General features: G+C 48.1%; 1 protein-coding gene across 1 annotated transcript in view; it reads left to right on the plus strand.

Moving 5' to 3' along the window:
* Positions 1–4,556: 4,556 nt before the first annotated feature.
* LOC140917570 (BTB/POZ domain-containing protein KCTD16) overlaps positions 4,557–21,220 on the plus strand; it is a 44,375-nt gene continuing 27,711 nt past the window's right edge. Inside the window, exon 1 of the mRNA XM_078854227.1 lies at positions 4,557–4,608. The gene's annotated coding sequence lies outside the window, so the exon portion shown is untranslated. The remainder of the gene's footprint in view (positions 4,609–21,220) is intronic.

Raw genomic sequence — 21,220 nt, forward strand, 5'->3', positions numbered from 1 at the left:
ATGATTGTAAATGGCAGGAATGTAGAACTTAAAGGGGCAGTGTAATGGAATGCTAAACTGTAATATACTGATGGCACTGTGTATAAAATACCTGCTTTAAACAAACTTCAGCCATGCCTGGCAGAGCATTGAAAGATCTTATGATGAATACATCAGATGGTGTAAGCAAGCTCTGTAGCCAATCCGGATCCGGTACAGGAACAGGCCTCTTTCTTCTGGGGTGGAATTCTGCAATTCACCCACTCTCAGACCAGGACCTGGGTCATAGCCCCCTGGGTACCAACCACGACTCATTCACCAGGTCCAAGTGGGTTTCCCTGTGGAGCTTGTGACAGCAGCTGATTAAAATGATTCAAAACCAACAACTTCTGAACAAAGCAGCATTTATTCTTTCTTCCAACAGTACAAAGTATGCAGGGCCAAAGTATAAACAAAAAGTCCTACATGCATATTTGCTTATCTAACCTTAACCTCTGTATCCATAGCTCACGCAGGCCTGGATTGTTATTTCCCGTCGTTGAATTGGGCGAACCGCTACCTGCAGCCTGATCCCTCTCTAGGAGTATGGTTTCCCAGGCTGTCAGCTTTTCCACTGCCGCATCCTCTGTAGCCTCTCCTAGTTCACCCAAACCCTCTCCCTCTTTTATGGGCTTTGATCCCAGGCTTAGCATTGGGACAGGTAACCCATCCTAGCCCGGATGGAGCCATATTAGCAGTTTCTCCCCTCACTGCTATCTGAACTCCTCTGAAGCGTTGAACGTGAGGATGTCACTGTACTACCTTTCCTGCTTCTTTCTGCAACAACCCCTTCTTGGCCCTCCTTAATTTAATTCTATGCATTCAGACAGGCAGGGAAACTGACTCACACAGACTAGTCATAAAAAAATAGACATTGTCCCACTTTGTCACGACCATGTCGTGCACTTGAGGAACCTGGACTTCAGTGGAAACTCCATTGACCTCAGTGAAGCTGCACTGACAAAAAACTGTTAAAACCCAGCAGAGAATGAGGCCCGTGGACTCTTCCAACACATATGGCCAGATCCTTGGCTGGTGTAGTTTGAAGGAGACCCGCTCAGTTCAGTAGAGCCATGCTGGTTTACCCCAGCTGGGAATCTGGCCATTGCTATCTAAATAGTTGTGAGACCATGGATTATGTGTCAGAGGTTTTGTTTAAAACATGGATTAGTGACCAGATGGGTTGTAGCAGCGAGAGCCCGTTGTATAAATACATATGAAGGCAGGTCTTTGAAAGGACTAATATTTAGCTTTTTGGCTGAGACAGATTGTGCTGCTCTGGGAATATCTATGTAGGGAAGTTTGTCCAACGTTATATTTGAAGGAAATTATTGCAAGTGTAAGGCACTAAATTAAGAGCCCTGGAGACGGAGTTCGTCCTACAAAAGGACAGTGCCAGTGGCAGGCCAGGCTTCCCTCAGAGTGTCCCTGCCAATGTCCTCAGCCCTGCCCTGGAGGCTGCAAGAGGAGGTCAACTTCTGGGGCCTAGTCACCTCTCGGCCTCTCTGCTGACACCAGCACAAGGGGCCCAGCTGTGCCAACAGCTTTTGTGGCACCGATACTAGTTCACTAGACAAGGTGCGGGAAACACGCTGCAGACTCGGTGCGGTCTCATTTGGGTGGAGGGACACACCTGTAATTGGTCAATTCAGTCTGGAATTCAGGAGTGCTCCTAAATTCGTTGTTGATGCTGAGTGCTCTCATAGCCTTACACACAGAGGTGGCTATCTACCGTCTCTGGTTGGCTAGGAGAGTCTCCTCCTTGTGAATGATGGTCTAGTCTTGGTTACACACATCTCTTGAGTGGATTACAGCAATGTGCTCTACCTGGGCATGAAGCCACCATTTATGGACCTTCATCTAGTTGAGAATGCTGCAGCACACCTCAGCCACACTGGCTACTGCAGGCCCATCAGCCCTGTCCTCTGTGCTCTACGCTGGCTTCCCAGAGAATGCTGAGTCAAGGCCTCGATCCTTATCTTTAAGGCACTTTGTGGCCTGGGCCTAGGGTACCTAGAAGATTGCTTGCAGCTCTGGGATGGGGATTGCGGTCGATGGCTCCCCACCTCAGGTGCAATAAAACTCTACCACAAGGGTAAATTCACCTGTGCCGAAGACGGAGCTTTCCCAAGGCTTGTCTGACACCTTGGAATGAACTCCTCCAGGAACTAAGAGCCACCACCTTCAGTTCCAAGGGCAAGGTATAAGTCTTTGACCTGCCTTGGCTAACAAACACAGAGCAAAGTGCATATTTAAAACACAAATCAAGAAAAACACCTTTCAGAACAAACCACTCCACTGCACACACAATTCTTCCCCCTGGGGCAAGGATGTGAGAGAGTGAACCATTCATGAGTGGGGTTAGCAACATCACTTAATGCTTGACCAGAAGGCACTGAGATACAGCAGTGATGGTGGCAGGATAAGAACTTCTATAGAATAGAAATGTTCTGAGTCCCCACAGCCTTTTCTGTGAGCCATCATATGGCAGGGGCACTGGAACAATTTGTATAGTGGGGGTGCTGCGAGCCATTGAACCAAACTGCTAATCCTGTATAGAATGGAAACCACTGGAGCACCCCTAGTTCCAGCCCCTACGTCAGATGGTGACTTCAGACACCACCAACCCAAGCCAGATCTAAACAGGTGAAAGGCCCCTACTTTCCTCACCAGTCTCCGAAGGTATCTAGTCCCCCTGTTCACCAAGGGCACTTTGTGGATGAATTCTCCTGGTGATACGTGGTGCTGCTGCTGGCAAAGTTACTCTTCAACTGTCATTATATCATGACAGATATAATTGGTTGGAGATTTTTCAGTGAGTCCCCCACCCATCATGGATTGGAGTCACCTGTCAGGTCTCATTGCCACTTGTGAGTGTTGAGCTTGGAATGAGAGAGAACTGGGGTCTGCAGGGGAGGTTAGAGATCATTCTGGCTCTGTCTGGTTTCTGAGTGAGATGAGCCCAAGCAAAACCCACAGACAAACATTCAAAGCTGGACTCAAACAGTGTGGTCTAGTTCTGTCTCCACAGCTAAACAAATTCCACCCCCTCCTGGACCATACCAAAGCATCTCAGCTATGAAGTTACAGACATGACATCATGGGAACAAACTCTAATTGGCTGATCATACAGCCAACTGTATTTGTTATAAACAATTCCGCCAGCTCTGACTCACAGATAACATGTTTACAGTAACAGCAGGTACCTGGAGCTTGGCATGTTTCTCCATCCCTAACCATGGAAAAAAATCCTCTCCTAATGTTCTTAGAACTACAGGAGATTAAGACTGCTGTTCAAAGGGCCATTCATGTGGATACACTGAAACAGTGGCACTTTCTCTGGGTTCTCCCTGTTAGAAGTGCTGCTTGTGAAGGAGGTAACTGCAGGAGGAGGTGAGTCAGAAGAAAATCGCATTGTGCCATGAGTCACGTGGTAGGCTATGTAATTTAGATACCCAAGCTACTCACAAATATGTCCTCAGTGGGCTTACTGGGCCTCAAGGTGTCCCTGAGTCTAGTTGGTCCTGGTGATGTATTTAAGCTATGGAACCATTGCTTTTGTTTTCTCTGTACTGCACCATTACATTTCTAAGACCTTTGCTTGTGTGCATGGACTGTAGCCATTTTGTCTTGGGATTGGCTGCAGACGGTTAGAGGGGAGACGCAGACAGTATGTGTGTGTGTGCTCTCTCTGTCATGGAGACTTTGCTTTTGTTCTTTCTTATTGTCCTCTTCCTTAACCTATAATGAAAGCCATTTCAGATGGGAAGTGAAGGGTTGCTCTGGGTGTATGGGAAGAACATAACAGGGTTGGTGAAGTTGTAGCACAAGGGGACAGTCAAGGGCACCCATGTGACACTACTTTCCCAGGAGAATTGAGCCTTGCAGAAGAACTTGCCTTTGGCTCGTGCATGAAGGCATTTCCCTGTAGGGCAATAACACTTTTAGTTGATACAAGCTATAACCTTCCTCGTTACTGTCCTCCTCCTCAGTTCATTTGCGTACTGTGTTCCTATTGGTTACAATTAAGTCAGCTACAAATTAAGTTAGATCTGTGGCACACAGTCAAGCAAAGCCATTATTTAAAGCCACCGAATAAAAGTCCATTAACTCAAGCCTTGAAAATCAGTGTTTGGAAGGTGTCCATGGACATCACTTTAACTACAGTGCTGAGGTGAGTCTGAGCTGCAGAATTCTGACCTGGATCCATGTTGGTCCTTGGTTTGTGCTCCCCTACTGAAATGGTATGAATACTCCTGGAAGTGAGCATATTCCAGAGAGATTATTAGAGATGTTTCAAAAGAAGGCCATGGCTCTTGAAACATAAAACATGGCTGACTCTGCTGCAAGTTCATAGGGAAATATTGTCCCTGAAAATGATTTTTAATGGGAGGGGATCATTGTGGAATTGTTGGGGTTTTACCTAATCCTGGCCAAATTTGGGAGCCTATACAAAGAGATGTTACAACCAGAGCTGTAGAGTGATGCTGGTGGCAACTCAGAGCAACACATTCTTTTTGCTTCTTACTCTAGGTTCCGGAGCCCGAGGGCAAGGCTCAAGGCAGGTTTCTGGACACTTCAGCTTCCCAGGTAAGGTGCAACATAAAGGAGTGGTATTGTTCTGGGGGGAAGCTATTGGAGGGGGGTGAAGGGTCAGTTATGGTATGGAGAGGGCTTGGGCTGTAGGTTTGGGTTTTTTGTTGTGAATTTCATGTAGATGAAAGGCCATGGCTGGAGATCAAGTTCCTCTGGGTCTCTACTTGGCAGGTACAGCGTGAGTGGCAGCAGTGTAAGCTTTCCTAGCCATATTCCTCATTATCATACTCTGATGAGGGGGCTGGAAAAAGCGGGTCAGGTTTCAAGCAGGACCTAGTTTGGTGTGACACCTGGACCTGGAGCCCAGGAGTGCAACCTGGTGACTGGTTGCTCCTGGACAAACACAGTTCTCTGAGCATGTAACCCTGGCCTCTTAGCATGAGGAATAAAGATCTCTCTCCTGCAACTCCACCTGCGACGTCCCTTATTGCTAACTAAGCAAACCTGGACTGCATTTGGCAAGACCTTCTCTGGGAGTATAAGAGGGTTTCTCTGTCTCACTCACTGAGGCTCATTCATTCCTTGGTCTCTTTGCTTAGACTGTCAACAAGACAGTAACTTGGTGGCTGTTGTGCTGATGGTGTCTGTCCAGCTGTCCTCTGTGGTGTGGGTGTGGGTGTAATCCTGGTTCCACTGAAGTCAAGGGGAGTCTTACCATGGGCTCCAGAGAGGCCAGAATTTCACCCAGAGAGTTTGTGAGCATGCAGGGGGGTGTGGACGTGAGGGCAGGGATTTCTGATGCTTCTGTCATCTGCTAGCCAGTCTGAGGTGTGTCCTCCAGTAGGGACAAGTGGGGTTTGTAGTTTTGAGGTGTAGAAACATAAGCCATGGGCTAGACCAGGAGTGGGTAAACTACGGCCCGTGGGCCGAATCTGGACTGCGAGCCAGTTTAAGCCGGCCTGCGAGCCTCATGATGTGGCTCGGCCCTGGTTCAGCGCTCCCGCCAGGGCTCTAGGTTGTGGGCCGCACCAGCAGCTTGGCCCTGCTCCGGCGCACCAGCATGACGCGGATTGCCCCGATCCAGTGCTCCAACACTCAGCTCGGCCCTGCAACGGCCAGGGGCCGGACCAAGCAGCTCGGCCCCGCTCCAGCTGGGGTGCTGGGTCGGGGGCTGCACCAACGGCTTGAGGCTCCTCTCCCGCGCTCCACCACTCGGCTCGGCCCCACTCCGGTGCTCCAGCCGGGGTGCAGGGTCCAGGCCGCACCACACTTGAGGTAAGCGCTGCTCAGAGCCTGTACCCCTGAGCCTCTCCCCATGCCCCTGCCACAGCCCTGATCCCCCTCCTGTTTGCCAAAACCCTCGATCCCAGCCCAGAGCACCCTCCTGCACCCCAAACCTCTCGTACCCTGCACCATCCCAGAGCTTGCACCCGCAGCCAGAACCTGCCCCCCTTCCCACACCCCTGCCCCAGCCCTGATTCCTCCTCCCGCCATCCGAACCTCTCGGTCCCAGCCCAGAGCACCCTCCTACACTCCAAACTCCTCATCCCCAGCCCCATCCCAGAGCTCACACCCCCTCCCACACCCCAACCCCAATTTTGTGAGCATTCATGGCCCGCTATACAATTTCTATTCCCCACTGTGGCCCTCGGGTCAAAAAGTTTGCTCACCCCTGCGCTAGACTGAGACCATCTCACTTGTTCTACCTGTAAAGCAGGCTGGGTGTGAGCTCCACTCTCCAGATGGGAAGGTTGAAAGATTTAACCAGAGATGGGCTGAGCTGCAAAACTGCCATTTGTCTCCAGCCTTTGAACCTGCCCTCACTTCCCAACTAAAGTTTGGAAGTTGGGTTTTGACTCAGCCCTTAAGCTTGTCTGAGGGGGACTGAGGATACAGGCAGGTGGCACTGGAGGGACAGGTTGACGTGGTACACTGGAGACTGTTTTGATTGCTTCTTGATTAGCGTGGTTAGGAAAGGGAGGTTAGCTACTGTATGGTAGCATGCAAGATCTCTTGCCTCTCAGATGGGTCCTAGTGGTGGTCAGAGTGCTGCCTTTTATGGATGGGTGGTAGATTTCCCCAGCTGGAATTTCCAACATCTCTGCTAAGGAGGGTCCCAGGTGCTCTGTGATGTCCAGGAAGGGTGGGGATCTCAGTCACATGGGGGTGCCCGGATTAGTCTAATTTCAGCACTCCCAGATGAACACAGCCAAAGGATTTTGATCGTAGTGAGTTTTACTTGCATTTGAGCCTGAAAGAGAATGCAAAGCAGATTTGTCCCCTCTGGGTCTGGGTTTGTGGTGAACACAGCATCCTGGAGCCATGAGGATGATGACTGTGTCATGGCACCAGGGGTCTCGGTCAGACCAGATACTGTGCTGCAGATGTCTTGAAAAAATTCCATGACTCCAAAACTTAGGTGGGGTTTGCTGGCTGCTAGCCAGGCCGGCTAGAGAATTAGAGACAGCTTAAGAGCAGCATTCTTGCTTGGCCTTTAAAAGATGAGAGGGGAACACAAAGAGCATATGCATGATTATATCTATGACTGGAAGCACTGGCTAATGGCCTGGAATCTGTTTTGAATTAGCTTGTCTCCCACTTGGCAGCATCCCAGTGCGCTGGCATGACTCGCCCCCCGGGGCTGGGCTCAGACAGTGCTCGGCTCCCATTACAAAGAGCTATCTGTGTCAAGCCCTGTCATAAAAATAAAGGGAAGGGTAAACCCCTTTGAAATCCCTCCTGGCCAGGGGAAAGCTCCTCTCACCTGTAAAGGGTTAAGAAGCTAAAGGTAACCTCGCTGGCACCTGACCAAAATGACCAATGAGGAGACAAGATACTTTCAAAAGCTGGGAGGAGGGAGAGAAACAAAGGGTCTGTGTCTGGCTATATGCTGGTCTTTACCGGGGATAGACCAGGAATGGAGTCTTAAAACTTTTAGTAAGTAATCTAGCTAGGTATGTGTTAGATTATGATTTCTTTAAATGGCTGAGAAAAGAATTGTGCTGAATAGAATAACTATTTCTGTCTATGTATCTTTTTTGTAACTTAAGGTTTTGCCTAGAGGGGTTCTCTATGTTTTTGAATCTAATTACCCTGTAAGATATCTACCATCCTGATTTTACAGGGGGGATTTCTTTATTTCTATTTACTTCTATTTTTTATTAAAAGTCTTCTTGTAAAAAACTGAATGCTTTTTCATTGTTCTCAGATCCAAGGGTTTGGGTCTGTAGTCACCTAGGCAAATTGGTGAGGCTTTTTACCAAACCTTGTCCAGGAAGTGGGGTGCAAGGTTTTGGGAAGTGTTTTGGGGGGAAGGACGCGTCCAAACAGCTCTTCCCCAGTAACCAGTATTAGTTTGGTGGTGGTAGCGGCCAGTCCAAGGACAACGGGTGGAATATTTTGTACCTTGGGGAAGTTTTGACCTAAGCTGGTAAAGATAAGCTTAGGAGGTTTTTCATGCAGGTCCCCACATCTGTACCCTAGAGTTCAGAGTGGGGGAGGAACCTTGACATGGTGGCATAGTGGTGGGATTAACCTGAAATCATTTTGAGATCCAGTTGAGATTTTTTTGAACTAGAAATACAGATTTTAAAAAGGAATTTTTTTTTTCCTGTGGAAAGGAAGTCCAGAAAGCAGCTTTGAAACTGAAAGCAGCTTGTTGTTCTCTGCTTTGTGGCCAAGCAGAGACAAAAGGGGATTATCTTGTGAATTGCAGGTTTTCTTTGCCTGGAGGCAGGGTACTTAACTCCTGCAGGGAAATTCACAGTCTTCCAACCCGGAGGTTTTTTTTTCTTTTCTTCCTAAAAGTAAATAGGGGGTGTGTGTTCTACCCATTTGCTTTTTCTTTGGGCTGGGTAAACAGGTTTCCAAGTAGTTGGAGGTTTTTTGCTTTAATTTGGGCCCAGAGCGGAGACAAGGGAATTGTCTTTTTCTGTAGGCTGACAGTCACTATCAGAGAATAGGTATTCTATTCCAGCACAGCAAAATTTTACAGCCACGTTTTGTTTGTTTATTTCTAAACCTCGGGTGTAAAGTTAGTTAAAAACAGAGAGGTTAGAATGACCAAATCCTCAGCTCGACTACAGCTGGAATTAGCCAAATTTCAGGCTGAGGAAAAACAAAGGGAACATGAAAGACAGATAGAACTCATGCGGCTGGAGAAGGAGGTACAGGAGGCTGCCCACAAGAGGGAAATGGAGGTAAGGAAGCATGCGGAGGAGGAGAAGGAAAAAGAGAGGAAGCATGTGGAGGAGGTGGAGAGGTAAAGACCCAGCATACAGACAGACACAGACCCTTTGTTTCTCTCCCTCCTCCCAGCTTTTGAAAGTATCTTGTCTCCTCATTGGTCATTTTGGTCAGGTGCCAGCGAGGTTACCTTTAGCTTCTTAACCCTTTACAGGTGAGAGGAGCTTTCCCCTGGCCAGGAGGGATTTCAAAGGGGTTTACCCTTCCCTTTATTTTTATGACAAGCCCTTCACTGCAAGATCTCTGCCACTTCAGGAGTGTCTAACCCCAAGTTCCCAGGCGCTCACAGCAGGTGCTGGGTTCCAAAACTGAAACAATGCAAAGAGGAGATAGAAAAAAGATACATCCATTGTCTGGAAGGGAGGTTGTCCGGCCCTGGACCTGACTTGGTCAGGCTTTACCTGGTCCAAGATCTACTGTCAATCTGCAGTCCAGGTCTCAGACTCTGAATAAGAATGGGGAGAAAGACAGAGAAAATGAGAGGAAGGATGGTCTGATGGTGAAGGTTGTGCCCTGCTACGCAGGATGTCTGCATTCAGTTCTTGGCTCTGGTACAGCCATTCCATGTGACCTTGGGCAAGTGCTTTTGTCTCTCAGAACCCAGTGCCCAAATGGGATAATAATGCTTCCTTTGTCTATTTAGGTTGAGCTAGGGCCTGTCTCCTCCTCTGTACAGTGCTAGCACAGTGGGGCCCTGATCTCAATTCGGGGCCTCGAGGCACTGCTGAAATAAAAATGAAGTGTTCTATTTGTCCAGATGGACTCTTTAATGAAGAAGAGGCCAGCTGAAAACGTGGCTCATTGTAATAGAACATCTGAAGAGAGGGATGGCCTGTACTAAACAATACCCGAGCACAAGGGAGAGCTAGTTATAAAGTGTCAGCCATGGACGGTCCAGGCCCTGCAGCAGAAGGTACATTTTTCTAACCTCCCCTTTGAAAACGAGGCAAGAAGCACCAGTCAACTCAGATGGGGTGCCGAGGAGACAACTAGAGAAGCACAGTTCGGTGGATGGGGAATGAGATTACAAATAAGAAAAGCTGGGCTCTGTCCCTGACTCTGGCCTGCCGTATGATAATGGTCCCTCCTTACCTCAGTTTCCCCTTCTGCAAAGGGGGGATCATATTACTGACCTGCCTTTGTTGAGTGCTATAAGATATATGTAGGAAAGGGCCGTTATGAGAGCTAAGTATAATTAACTTGCTTACACTGCTTTAGTGGACTCGCTCCTCATTTACACCAGTACTGGTCAGACCAGAATTGGGTTCATTGAATTTTTAAGTAAGCATGATCATTTGGTACCCAGGGACACAGCATCTGGGAATCCTACCTAAACACAAACAGATTGGGTACAGATTGCCGAGCAACACTTGTTTGTTAGCATCCTTGTTCCCCATTACAGAACCCCGGTCAAACCCAGACACTGAGCCCTGGATCTCATCAAACCCACGGGCGTTTGATGGGCCCTCCACTGAAAATGCTGTCAGGAAAGTCTAATTCCCATAGCTAGCAGCAGGAGCCACCCAGCAGCTCTTAACATCCTGAGCATAGAAGGCAAAAGGGCAGCCCATGAATTATGAAGACACTAACTAGCATTTTACAGTTCCAAGACCATCACTCCCAGTCAAGGACTAAATTGGATTTGATCTACAGCCCGCATGTAGGTTGCACGCAAGGCATTGATTAAAGAGGGAAAGCTGGGCTGCAGAGCCTCTGTGAGGCTCCCTAATGGTGCTGAAATCACTGTCATTAATGCACAAAATTGCTTATGTATCTATAGCATCTTTCATCCCAAGACACAAGTGAACAGGGGTGGTCTTGTGGTTGAGGTCCCTTGCCTGGGACACAGGAGATGTGGCTTGAATTCCTGACTTTACCATGACTCACTCTGTGACCTTGGGCAAGCTGCAGGGGCCCAGATCCTCAAACCAATGGGAGTCAGGTGCGTGAATACCACTGAGGACCTGAGCCTGGGAGCTGGATTTTCCAGAAGATCTCCATATCCAGAAAGTCCCCTTTAGCACAATGAGTAAATCAGCACAGCTGCATTAACAGAGGTGTCCTCTGTGTACTGGTGAGTTTCGCTCCACTGTGTATGTTAGAATTGTGCTCAGGTGTAAATTACAGTGACCACAGATTTGCGCACACAGCCACAGTAACTCTGAGCAAGCTAAGGTGAAGGGAGTAGCACTGAAAGTGCAGCATATCCTGGGTGGCAAGAGAAACATGCAGAGAGCCCTGGGACTTCAGTGTAGCAAAGGGAGGGCAGTTCCAACAAAGCCAGGCAGATGTTATGCCAGTCTCCTCCATAGGCGTGAGAACTAGGGGTGTGGGGGTGCTGCAGCACTCCCAGTTTTTGTGCGGGGTCCCAGCCCCACGCCCTGGGGTCCACTACGGGCCCCACATGCGAGGTCCCGGCTCCCACCGGACCCACGCCAAAGGCTCCACTCCCGGACCTGCACTGTCAGAGTGCCTCCATTCCCTACCACTATACTATCAAGGAACCTGTGAAAGGTACAACATGGGTCACAGTTCAGCCTCTTGCATATTTTGTTTCCCCTCAGAGTTAGCAAGATATGCTTGCATTGGGGTATTGGAAATGCTTGTGGGAAGCTGTGCTATTCTGGTCAGGTAAGAAATACTATGAGAATAGTAGCTTCTCTTGGAAGGGAAATCTGAACAAACCTGGTCAGTGATCTCCCAACTATCAAACTTTCTTCTACCACCCTGCAATGCAGGCTGGGGCATTCAGGCTGACTAATTGTATGGCACAAAGAATGTGCTGCCCTGTGCAGTGTGGTGGTAGGGAACTTGGGGGGGGGGCACTAGTGCATAGAGGTTTCCTGTTAAATTTGGAGATAGTGGAACCTACTTATGCAGGGTTTAGACGAGAGGCCTTCACTGTCCTTTCTCTATTTGTTGTGCTTTAAGAGCCTTCTTTTCAACGTATATGGAAAGTGGAAGTGTCTTACAGCTATAAACCTGCTTCCCCTAACATGCAAGTTGGCTGGTGATTTTGGAAAGAGGACTCTTCCTCTCAAAAGCTGAAAAGTGGCAGCTCAAGCCTGGACCTGCATGTGGGGACCTGGTTGCCGCCGGAACAGCACTCAGGGCTCTGTTCCTGGCCCTGCATGTGGGGTTTCGGCTGCAAGACCCGCATCTGGGGCTCTGCTCCCGCCCTCAGCTGTGGTCTCAGCCTCAGCCCCCTTACCCATGTCCACATCCCCCCGGCTCCTGGAGCTAGCTCTGGGGAGAGAGGGCATGGGCAGGGGTTAAGGAGGGGATGAGGTAAAAAGTTTGGGGACCACTGACTTTCAGCACCCCCACTGTAAAAATTGTTCCAGTACCACTGATCTCCTCTGAACCTGGGCCTTGCAAAGGGAGGAACATTTTCCAAAGGTGAAACCTGTATGAGGAGCCAGTTTGGAGTTGCTCATCAAGCCATTTCCTCCAGGTTGATATCTAATGGCAATTAAGCCCAACTTTCTCTCTCTCTCTCTCCGTTTATATGGCCCTTCGTTGTCCAAATATCTGATTACCTCCCAGCCATTAGCAACTTTACCCACACAGTCCCCTCAGGGAAGTGGACAAGCATGAGCCTCATTTTACAGATAGGAAACTAAGGCAGGGATCTATTAAGTAGAGCTGATCAAAGAAAGTTCAGCAAAGCAGTATTCTGAGGGAATTCTGACAATACTGCAATAGCTCATTAAGATTATTATGTATCATGTACTACAAAATAAAAGACACCAACCCAAAAAGGAAATTTGGAGGGAATTTTCAGAGAATTAGGAAGTGTTTGGTTTTTGTTCCAATTTGTATCCAAATCTCAGAATCCTCTGACAATCAGAATTTCCACCGTCCACTCAGCTCTGATATGAAGAGAATTCCGTGAAGTCACACAGGGAATCTGGAGCACAGCAAGAAATTGAACTCAGATTTCCTGCCTCTCATTCCAGTGTCTTAGCTATAAGACCACGCATCTCACAGCCATGGTAGGCTCTCCCATGAATGCATTTGGTCAGAGAAGCAAGTTCAGCCAGCTGGATTTGGGAGGAGGCTCACTGCATTTCATCCTCTTCCGTGTTGGTCAAGATCCAGTATCACAATGTGACACCAGAATCACGGACTTGTGCTATCGCAATGTTCCATCATTGTCACATTAGGACGGCATGTCCCCGCTTCAGTCATTTGGCAGGATCATCTAAACATCCCCTGAGATGGCAGGATGCAGTCAACTAACCTTATCGACTTAATTCTGCTGTGGCTCAGACAGAGCTGCCTCTCCATCCCAGTTACCTGCAGCAGGCACTGAATTATTAACCTGACATCTCTGCTGAGATGGGGTGGAGGGAGGAGAGGGAGCTGTAGGAAAGATCTCCTGTAAGGCCGTGTCTCCTCCCTCTTCCCCAAAGTGTGCAAAGCTTCTATTACAGATTCATTAATAGCAAGGCCCCTGCCTAGCACTCAGTAGGTCAGTACAGCCTCGGCAGGGACCTCTCCTTTCCTTCCGCTCCAATCCTATTAGTATTAGAGAGTGGATAGCGCTATAACAGGAAAAAAGTCCATCTCGGAGCAGCACGGCTGACGGCTTGACTTTTAAATCTTTAATAAGCATTAGCTTTAGCAGCAGCTCCGATGTGCTGGGGAATGGCATAGGAATGGAAGCCTAACCGGTGTGCCTCGCTGTTTAGCTGCTGAGAATGGGTCAGGGCCAGGTAGCTGGATGTGTGAACAGTGGACAGGAAAGCTCATTTACTCTCACAGGTGTTTAGGGGGGCTGAGCACAGTATTTCTGCATGGCCGGCCTCTACAATTCCATTTAAACCCTTCCTTTCACGTATCGGCCATGACCTGAATTCGGGGCCGCGTTTTCCTTCCAGAATGACATCACTGCAGCTGCTTTCCGCTGCGCCCCTTGCACGCCTTCTGAGGTCATTGCCATCCACCCAGGAAACATAACGACATGACCTCAGGGCAATAAAAAGAGGAACCAATTTGCAAAGCTGTTGTTTGGAGATTCATTTTCTCCACCCCCGTTCAATTCCCGTAAGAGTTACCTGGGATGCAGTGATATTACCTAGCCCTTTAGTGTTTCATTCTGTTCTGGATTTGGGACCTCAGTTTAGTTTGCATTCTTGAAATTTATAATGACCCTTTTCATTTGAAACAGAGATTGAGGGACAGATGGTGGCTATGCAAACTTTACCAGCCTGCATGGGTGATCAGTGACGTGGGAGGCATAAGGGCCATGTTTATGGCTTAGGGAGGAGTTCCTAGATGGAGCAAATGAGATTAATTAAAATAGACTCTAGAAGCGCTGTTCTTTGCACCTGGTGTCACTGGCAGTAGGTGCTGAGCAAACTTGTGCTCTGCTGCCCTCTAATGGATGGATTATTTTATTCCTGCCCATATCTATACTGGCTCTTACAGGTAGAGCTGGTTGCGGGGCACGGCTTAGTTGTCTGCACATCGTTCTCCTGATATCCATGCTTCTTACATCTAGGAGTCCTAATTGACTCAGCCCTTTGCTTTTTGGAGATAGAGGCATTCAGTCCCATCCCATCCTTTCCGTTCGCATTTGTGTCTAGCTGGTGCAGATGGGCGTGGAGGGTTCCTTGACATGTCTCCGAAGAGATTTCTGATGTTCTTGACCAAACCCATCCCTCCCTCCCCTAGAGCAGGGCTGGCTGCAGTTCAAGGCATGTTCTTAAAACGCATTTCCATAAAAGGGGGAAGATTCTAATATAGGGCCGTTTCCCGAGAACATGCAACTCCCATTGACTTCCATTAGAGAGGGTAACTCAGGACTGCGCAAACAGAACAGGAGGACTTGTGGCACCTTAGAGACTAACCAATTTATTTGAGCATGAGTTTCGTGAGCTACAGCTCACTTCATCGGATGCATGCCGTGGAAACTGCAGCAGACTTTATATATACACAGAGAATATGAACCAATACCTCCTCCCACCCCACTGTCCTGCTGGTAATAGCTTATCTAAAGTGATCATCAAGTTGGGCCATTTCCAGCACAAATCCAGGTTTTCTCACCCTCCACCCCCCCACACAAATTCACTCTCCTGCTGGTGATAGCCCATCCAAAGTGACCATTCTCCCTACAATGTGCATAATTAAGGTGGGCCATTTCCAGCACAAATCCAGGTTTTCTCACCCCCTCACCCCCCTCCCAAAAACCACACACACAAACTCACTATCCTGCTGGTAATAGCTCATCCAAAGTGACCACTCTCCCTACAATGTGCATAATTAAGGTGGGCCATTTCCAGCACAAATCCAGGTTTTCTCACCCTCCACCCCCCCACACAAATTCACTCTCCTGCTGGTGATAGCCCATCCAAAGTGACAACGCTTTACACAATGTGCATGATAATAAAGTTGGGCCATTTCCTGCACAAATCCAGGTTCTCTCACCCCCTCACCCCGCTCCCAAAAACCACACACACAAACTCACTATCCTGCTGGTAATAGCTCATCCAAAGTGACCATTCTCCCTACAATGTGCATAATTAAGGTGGGCCATTTCCAGCACAAATCCAGGTTTTCTCACATCCCCCCCCACCCCCATACACACACAAACTCACTCTCCTGCTGGTAATAGCTCATCCAAACTGACCACTCTCCAAGTTTAAATCCAAGTTAAACCAGAACATCGGGGGGGGGGGGGTAGGAAAAAACAAGGGGAAACAGGCTACCTTGCATAATGACTTAGCCACTCCCAGTCTCTATTTAAGCCTAAATTAATAGTATCCAATTTGCAAATGAATTCCAATTCAGCAGTTTCTCGCTGGAGTCTGGATTTGAAGTTTTTTTGTTTTAAGATAGCGACCTTCATGTCTGTGATTGCGTGACCAGAGAGATTGAAGTGTTCTCCGACTGGTTTATGAATGTTATAATTCTTGACATCTGATTTGTGTCCATTTATTCTTTTACGTAGAGACTGTCCAGTTTGACCAATGTACATGGCAGAGGGGCATTGCTGGCACATGATGGCATATATCACATTGGTGGATGTGCAGGTGAACGAGCCTCTGATAGTGTGGCTGATGTTATTAGGCCCTGTGATGGTGTCCCCTGAATAGATATGTGGGCACAATTGGAAACGGGCTTTGTTGCAAGGATAAGTTCCTGGGTTAGTGGTTCTGTTGTGTGGTATGTGGTTGTTGGTGAGTATTTGCTTCAGGTTGCGGGGCTGTCTGTAGGCAAGGACTGGCCTGTCTCCCAAGATTTGTGAGAGTGTTGGGTCATCCTTTAGGACTGCGCATAGCTGCTAATTAGCTGCTATGTTACCTCACCAAGTAGAGGCCTGTTGGATTGGAACTCAAGATCATCATGAGTCCTATTCTCGATGGACCACATACAGGTGGCATTAAGTGACAGTGAAGTCTATGAGTGGATGTGGCCATAGGTCATTACAGGGTGAGGGTCAGCAGCTGGACTGAACTCTTGTGTGCCCCAGGTATTTGTACTGAAGATGAGCTGTGTGTGTGTGTGTGTGTGTGTGTGCACGCACGCTAGAGCCCTCGGCTGGCTGGAATATTTCAGGATCACTCGTGAGCAAGAGTTCCCTCCATTGACTGAGTTAAAGGGACCACTTAATCCCTTCGAGATCTGTTTTGGAGCCAAAGATCATGATCATAGTCCTCTCACTGAGGCTGCATGTGTACGGGTCAGCTGATGACTTTGGGAATCTGTATATAGGCAGCCATGGATTGCTTACACAGCACATCTCTCTGGGGAGGAAACGGGTCAGACTGGGGAGAGTGTGGTGGTTCGGTTCCAAGCTCCGCCCACAAAATTAGCTCTGCCCAAAGTGTGTGTCACCAAAGTGAGACATCACTCACAGTAGATTGTGCAGATGTTCAAAACATGATTGTGCTGCTCCCTGAGCTCCAGTTCTTGAGCTTGGCTTCCCCCTTAGGGTTTGAATAAGCCCATGGGCTTGGCTAGGCGCTTGTGAGGGGCGGGGGAGATAAGTGGCAGCATCCTCCAGTCATCACCAAAATGAGCCGTCACTTGCATTCATTGTGCTGATCGGTGACCTCCATCTCATGAGCAGTGAAACAGTTAACAGATCTGACATCTGCGCTGTCGTCACTGGGCACACAGGTTAACACTAGAGCAGATTGGAAATCAGAATTTTTCAACCATCTCTAATCACAGCTCAAGTGACTCCTTTAGTCCAAAGAGCAATGTAATGTTTTTGGTGCTGAATAGCCCAGGTTCCATCCCTGCTGATGCCCAGGATGTCCGTATCTGTGCAGCCCTTATTCCTTACCTTTAGCCCTTGCTTGGGCAAATCTTCTGTTTAAAGCAGATCAGAGGTTTGTTGTCAAGACCTTTCTTATGATGGAAAATGGCTTTTTGTTCAAAAGGAAATTTTTCTGTGGAAATTTTCATTTTGGTCAGAATTTTCTATTTTACATTTTTAAAAAATGGAAACCAAAACTGAGAAATGTTTAGTTCAAATTTTCATTTTGGTGTAAAATTTGTCATTTTTCACCCTTGATTTTCAGTACTGTGTTCCACTGTGTACTGCATTAACTTGAGTCGGAGAGGTTATTTTAGCTCTGTTTTCAGCACTTGTGACTTGTGTGTCCAGTTCTGATGCCCACAAGTCAAGGGGGATGTTGATAAATTAGAGAGGGGTCAGAAAAGAGCCACAAGTATGATTAAAGCATTAGAAAACATGTCTTACAGTGATAGACTCAAGGAGCTCCATCTATTTAGCTTAACAAAGAGAAGGTTACGGGGGGATTTGATCATAGTCTAGACTCTATAGGTACCAATTTGGGGAGCAAATATTTAATAATGGGCTCTTCTGTCTTGCAGAGAAAGGTATAACATGATCCAAAGGCTGGAAGTTGAAGCTAGACAAATTCAGGCTGGAAATAAGGCGTACATTTTTAACAAAGAGAGTAGTTAATCATTGGACCAATTCACCAAGGGTCGTGGTGGATTCTCCATCACTGACAATTTTTACATCAAGATTGGATGTTTTTCTAAAAGCTCTGCCCTAGGAATTACTGTGGGGCAGTTCTCTGGCCTGTGTTATACAGGAGGTCAGACTAGATTATCACAATGCTCCTTCTGGCCTTAGAATCTGTGAAACATGCAGTAGGGAAATTCTAGTGTGCAGCACATTGGTAGACTTTAGAATTCACACGCCTCCAATGTGCGTTGCTGCACCGTGTAAACCAGCCCTTAGTGACCTGTCCAATGTCTTCTCTGGCAAAGCCAACAACTCCGCTCTCCTGAGTTACAGTCTGACTTTTTAACCACCAGATCATTTTTCCATCTGTCTGCCCATTAACTCACTGGGCTACTGACTCTGAATGGGGAAGTGGGGAGCGCTTTGGGAGAAAGAGAGATGTTATGGAAAACTAGATCCCATTCTGTCCTATAGTGCGTACGCAGCACAAATCACTTCTCCCCATGGCAACTTACTGAGTACTGCCCTGGCTGCACAGAATGCTCTCTTCAACACCACTTCACCTCATCAGCAAACAGCCAGAGCCTGAGACTCCAGATTTCTTCAGTAATTGAGTCTTAATTTGCTGTTTAGAGAAGGGAAAGGTGGAGAACAGGACTATAGAGCGTTGCCCCCAAAATTCAGGAGAAATGTGACAGATGCGACTCATGCTCCATCAGCAGATCAGTAGCATCATGGGAGGGGAGTGGATTCCACAGGGAAGTTCAGGCAGGAAGCGGGAGGAACTCCAGCCAGGAGAGCTCAAAGGGGTGGAATGGTCCAGTGGCTCCCAAAGACCACACATCTGCGCTCTGGAGGCAGCGGGCACAAGTGGCCTCGAGAGAGTCCCCTTCCCCCAGGGGAGTTAGTTTGTGGAGTTATAAGAAGGTGCTGCTTAACGTTATTCAGGCCACTAGTAATCTTCTGAGTGCTCCATAGCTGACAGCGGCATCAATTGTCTCTCCAGTTCTGCTAGCCCCCTTGACGACAGGCTGCCTAGAGCCTGACAGTGACATATCATCCCTGCAATGACTCTGACAGCTGCAGCGATGCCCCCGGGGAATGTGTCAGCGGGGGTGCACTGGCAGTGAAGGGCGATATCCCGCTGCCCAGTCCACTCCAGCATGTCTTTGTGCTCCGAGCACTTTTCCCTCAGATGTCAGCTTTATCATATTCATGTCCCCTTGTTTTTCTGGAGGGCTCTTTCCTGCTGCAGGGCAGCCCTCCCTAAAGCATCCTCGCTCATCCTCCCCAGTGCATTTTGGGTAGTCTCTCTGCCAGCTTTGAAGTTCTAGATAGCGGTATTTGGTATTTATCACTCTCTGTTAAGGTTCCCCTGACCTCCCCGTGAACCAGCCAGTCGGGGCAATGGGACATTCATGGACTCTACTTTGATGTGGGGAAAGAAGCCTCTCTAAAATGTAACTTTTCCAGAGGAAATAATATTCTCTTCTGCTCATGGCATAGTTCTGATAGGGCCAAGAATGACACCCTTTATGCTGTCTATGGGCTCTGGCTGTGGTCAGTGATTTCATAAACAGAACAATCTCTGGCTGTGCTCTAATCCAGGGGCTCTCAACCTTATTTGATAGGGCCCCCCTTCTTTGTGTCTGTAGTCATTTATGCCCCCCCTCCCAAGTACATATACCGCCACCCAGCTCTGAAGGCAGAGCAGAGAGCAGCAGCTGCTAGCCGGGCACTCAGCTCTGAAGGCGATGCCGCCACCAGCAGCAGCACAGAAGTAAGGGTGGCAATGTGAAAAGTGATATTCATCAATATTACTTTTCACAGCAGACTTAGCACCCCATTGCCACCCTTACTTCTGCGCTGCTGCTGCTGCCACTGTGGGGTAACAGCCAGGGCCCAACCGCCTCCAGGTGAAGGATTGGAGGTGTGGGGGGAGGAGAGCCTGAGTCTGGGCTACCTCCCAGTGAGGGAATGAGGGTGTCAGGGGAAGGAAAGCCCAGGTGGCGGGGCTCCGGCTGTCCCCTTCTTCATTCCCACCTCCTAGGTGTGCACAGCCATGCTGTTCGAGCCCCAGCTACCCTGGGCTCAGCCAGAGTTCTTAAAAAAAAAAGAAAAAAACACAAAGCTTACACCTCCCTTGACACATTCCCGTGCCTCCCTTGGGAGGCCCGCCCCATCATTTGAGAACCACTGCTCTAGTTGGAAAGGCCCAGTTTGTGCCACCTTCACTCACATGGGACCAGATCCTGACCTCAGTTAAACTGGTGTAAATCAAGAGCAACTTCACTGCAGTTGTTCTTGATTGTCCCCAGTGTAACTGGTCAGGATCTGGGCCATGGAGTAGTACCTTATTGCTCAAGTAGTCACATTGGGCCTGATTCTCCTTTGTTTTTACACTGCCAATGATTCCAGTAGAGTTATTCATGATTTAACCCCATGTGAGAAGATAATCAGGGCTACAGATGTCAATGGGATACCTAAGGTGTGAGGCGCTGCTCAAGGCAAATAAGGGTGCTGCTCGCTGGCCACAAAGGAAAAGGCTATAGGACCCAGTTCCCCACTGCCTTGCCCTTTGCTGTGCAAAGTGAGTGCATTTGTGGGAACATTTTACACTCTCTCCTAGCACAAAGGGCCTGACATTGGACGTTGGTCTCACGTGGCTGGAAAATCAAAAAGCCACATTTTAAGTATATATAAAGATTAAAGTGCTTTTCTTGGCTAGATGTTAGCCAGAGAGGAAAAGAATTCTCTCTTGGCCACCAAACTTAACACCACGGCTGTTGAAAGTGAGAGACAGGAGACATTAGCACTCTTTGTTGTACAATTTGTAAATAGTCGTGTTGGTCTGTTGTTCGGGCCCAATATTGTAAAACTTGACCCTTGGGGTCATGTGTGTAACTTGTTTAACCTGGAAATGGAGGGGGAAGGAGAAAAGGGAAAGATAAGGAGCAAAATGGTATTTGCAGTGCATTGCCTCACTTGTTTAGCACGCTGAGCAATAATGTAAGAGAGCTGACAAAGAGCTCAAACCTAAAACAAGATCAAAATGGGAAATTAAAACAGCAAGTGAGTAACTGGAATAGCCCTCTTGCCTACAGTGTACAAGAAACTGAGGGAAGACTAGGAGATTGTCAGGCAAGATGCAGCCAGCAAGAGGGAGGAGAATTAGGCTAGCAAAGACAGGCTAAATTGCTTAGAAAATGAGTTGCCCAAAACCAGTGCAGTCAAAAATAATAATTGCTGAGTAATTTGCTTGTGTGTGAGAGAGAGAGAGAGAATATGCAGAGATGAGAATGTAGGAGAGAAAATGTGCACAAAAGTCTGTCTGTCTGTCCATCACCCCTCTTAACTGACGCCAAGCCTCACCCTCCACACCACACCCCTGCATCCATACCAGAATAGCCCAGAGGTGGAAAGCCGTAGCACGTTCTCCAGTGAGAGTGTATCAGTGTCACACCCCTGGGA

The sequence above is a fragment of the Lepidochelys kempii genome, chromosome 9 (genome assembly GCF_965140285.1).
Source record: "Lepidochelys kempii isolate rLepKem1 chromosome 9, rLepKem1.hap1, whole genome shotgun sequence".
Lineage (NCBI taxonomy): Eukaryota > Metazoa > Chordata > Testudines > Cheloniidae > Lepidochelys > Lepidochelys kempii.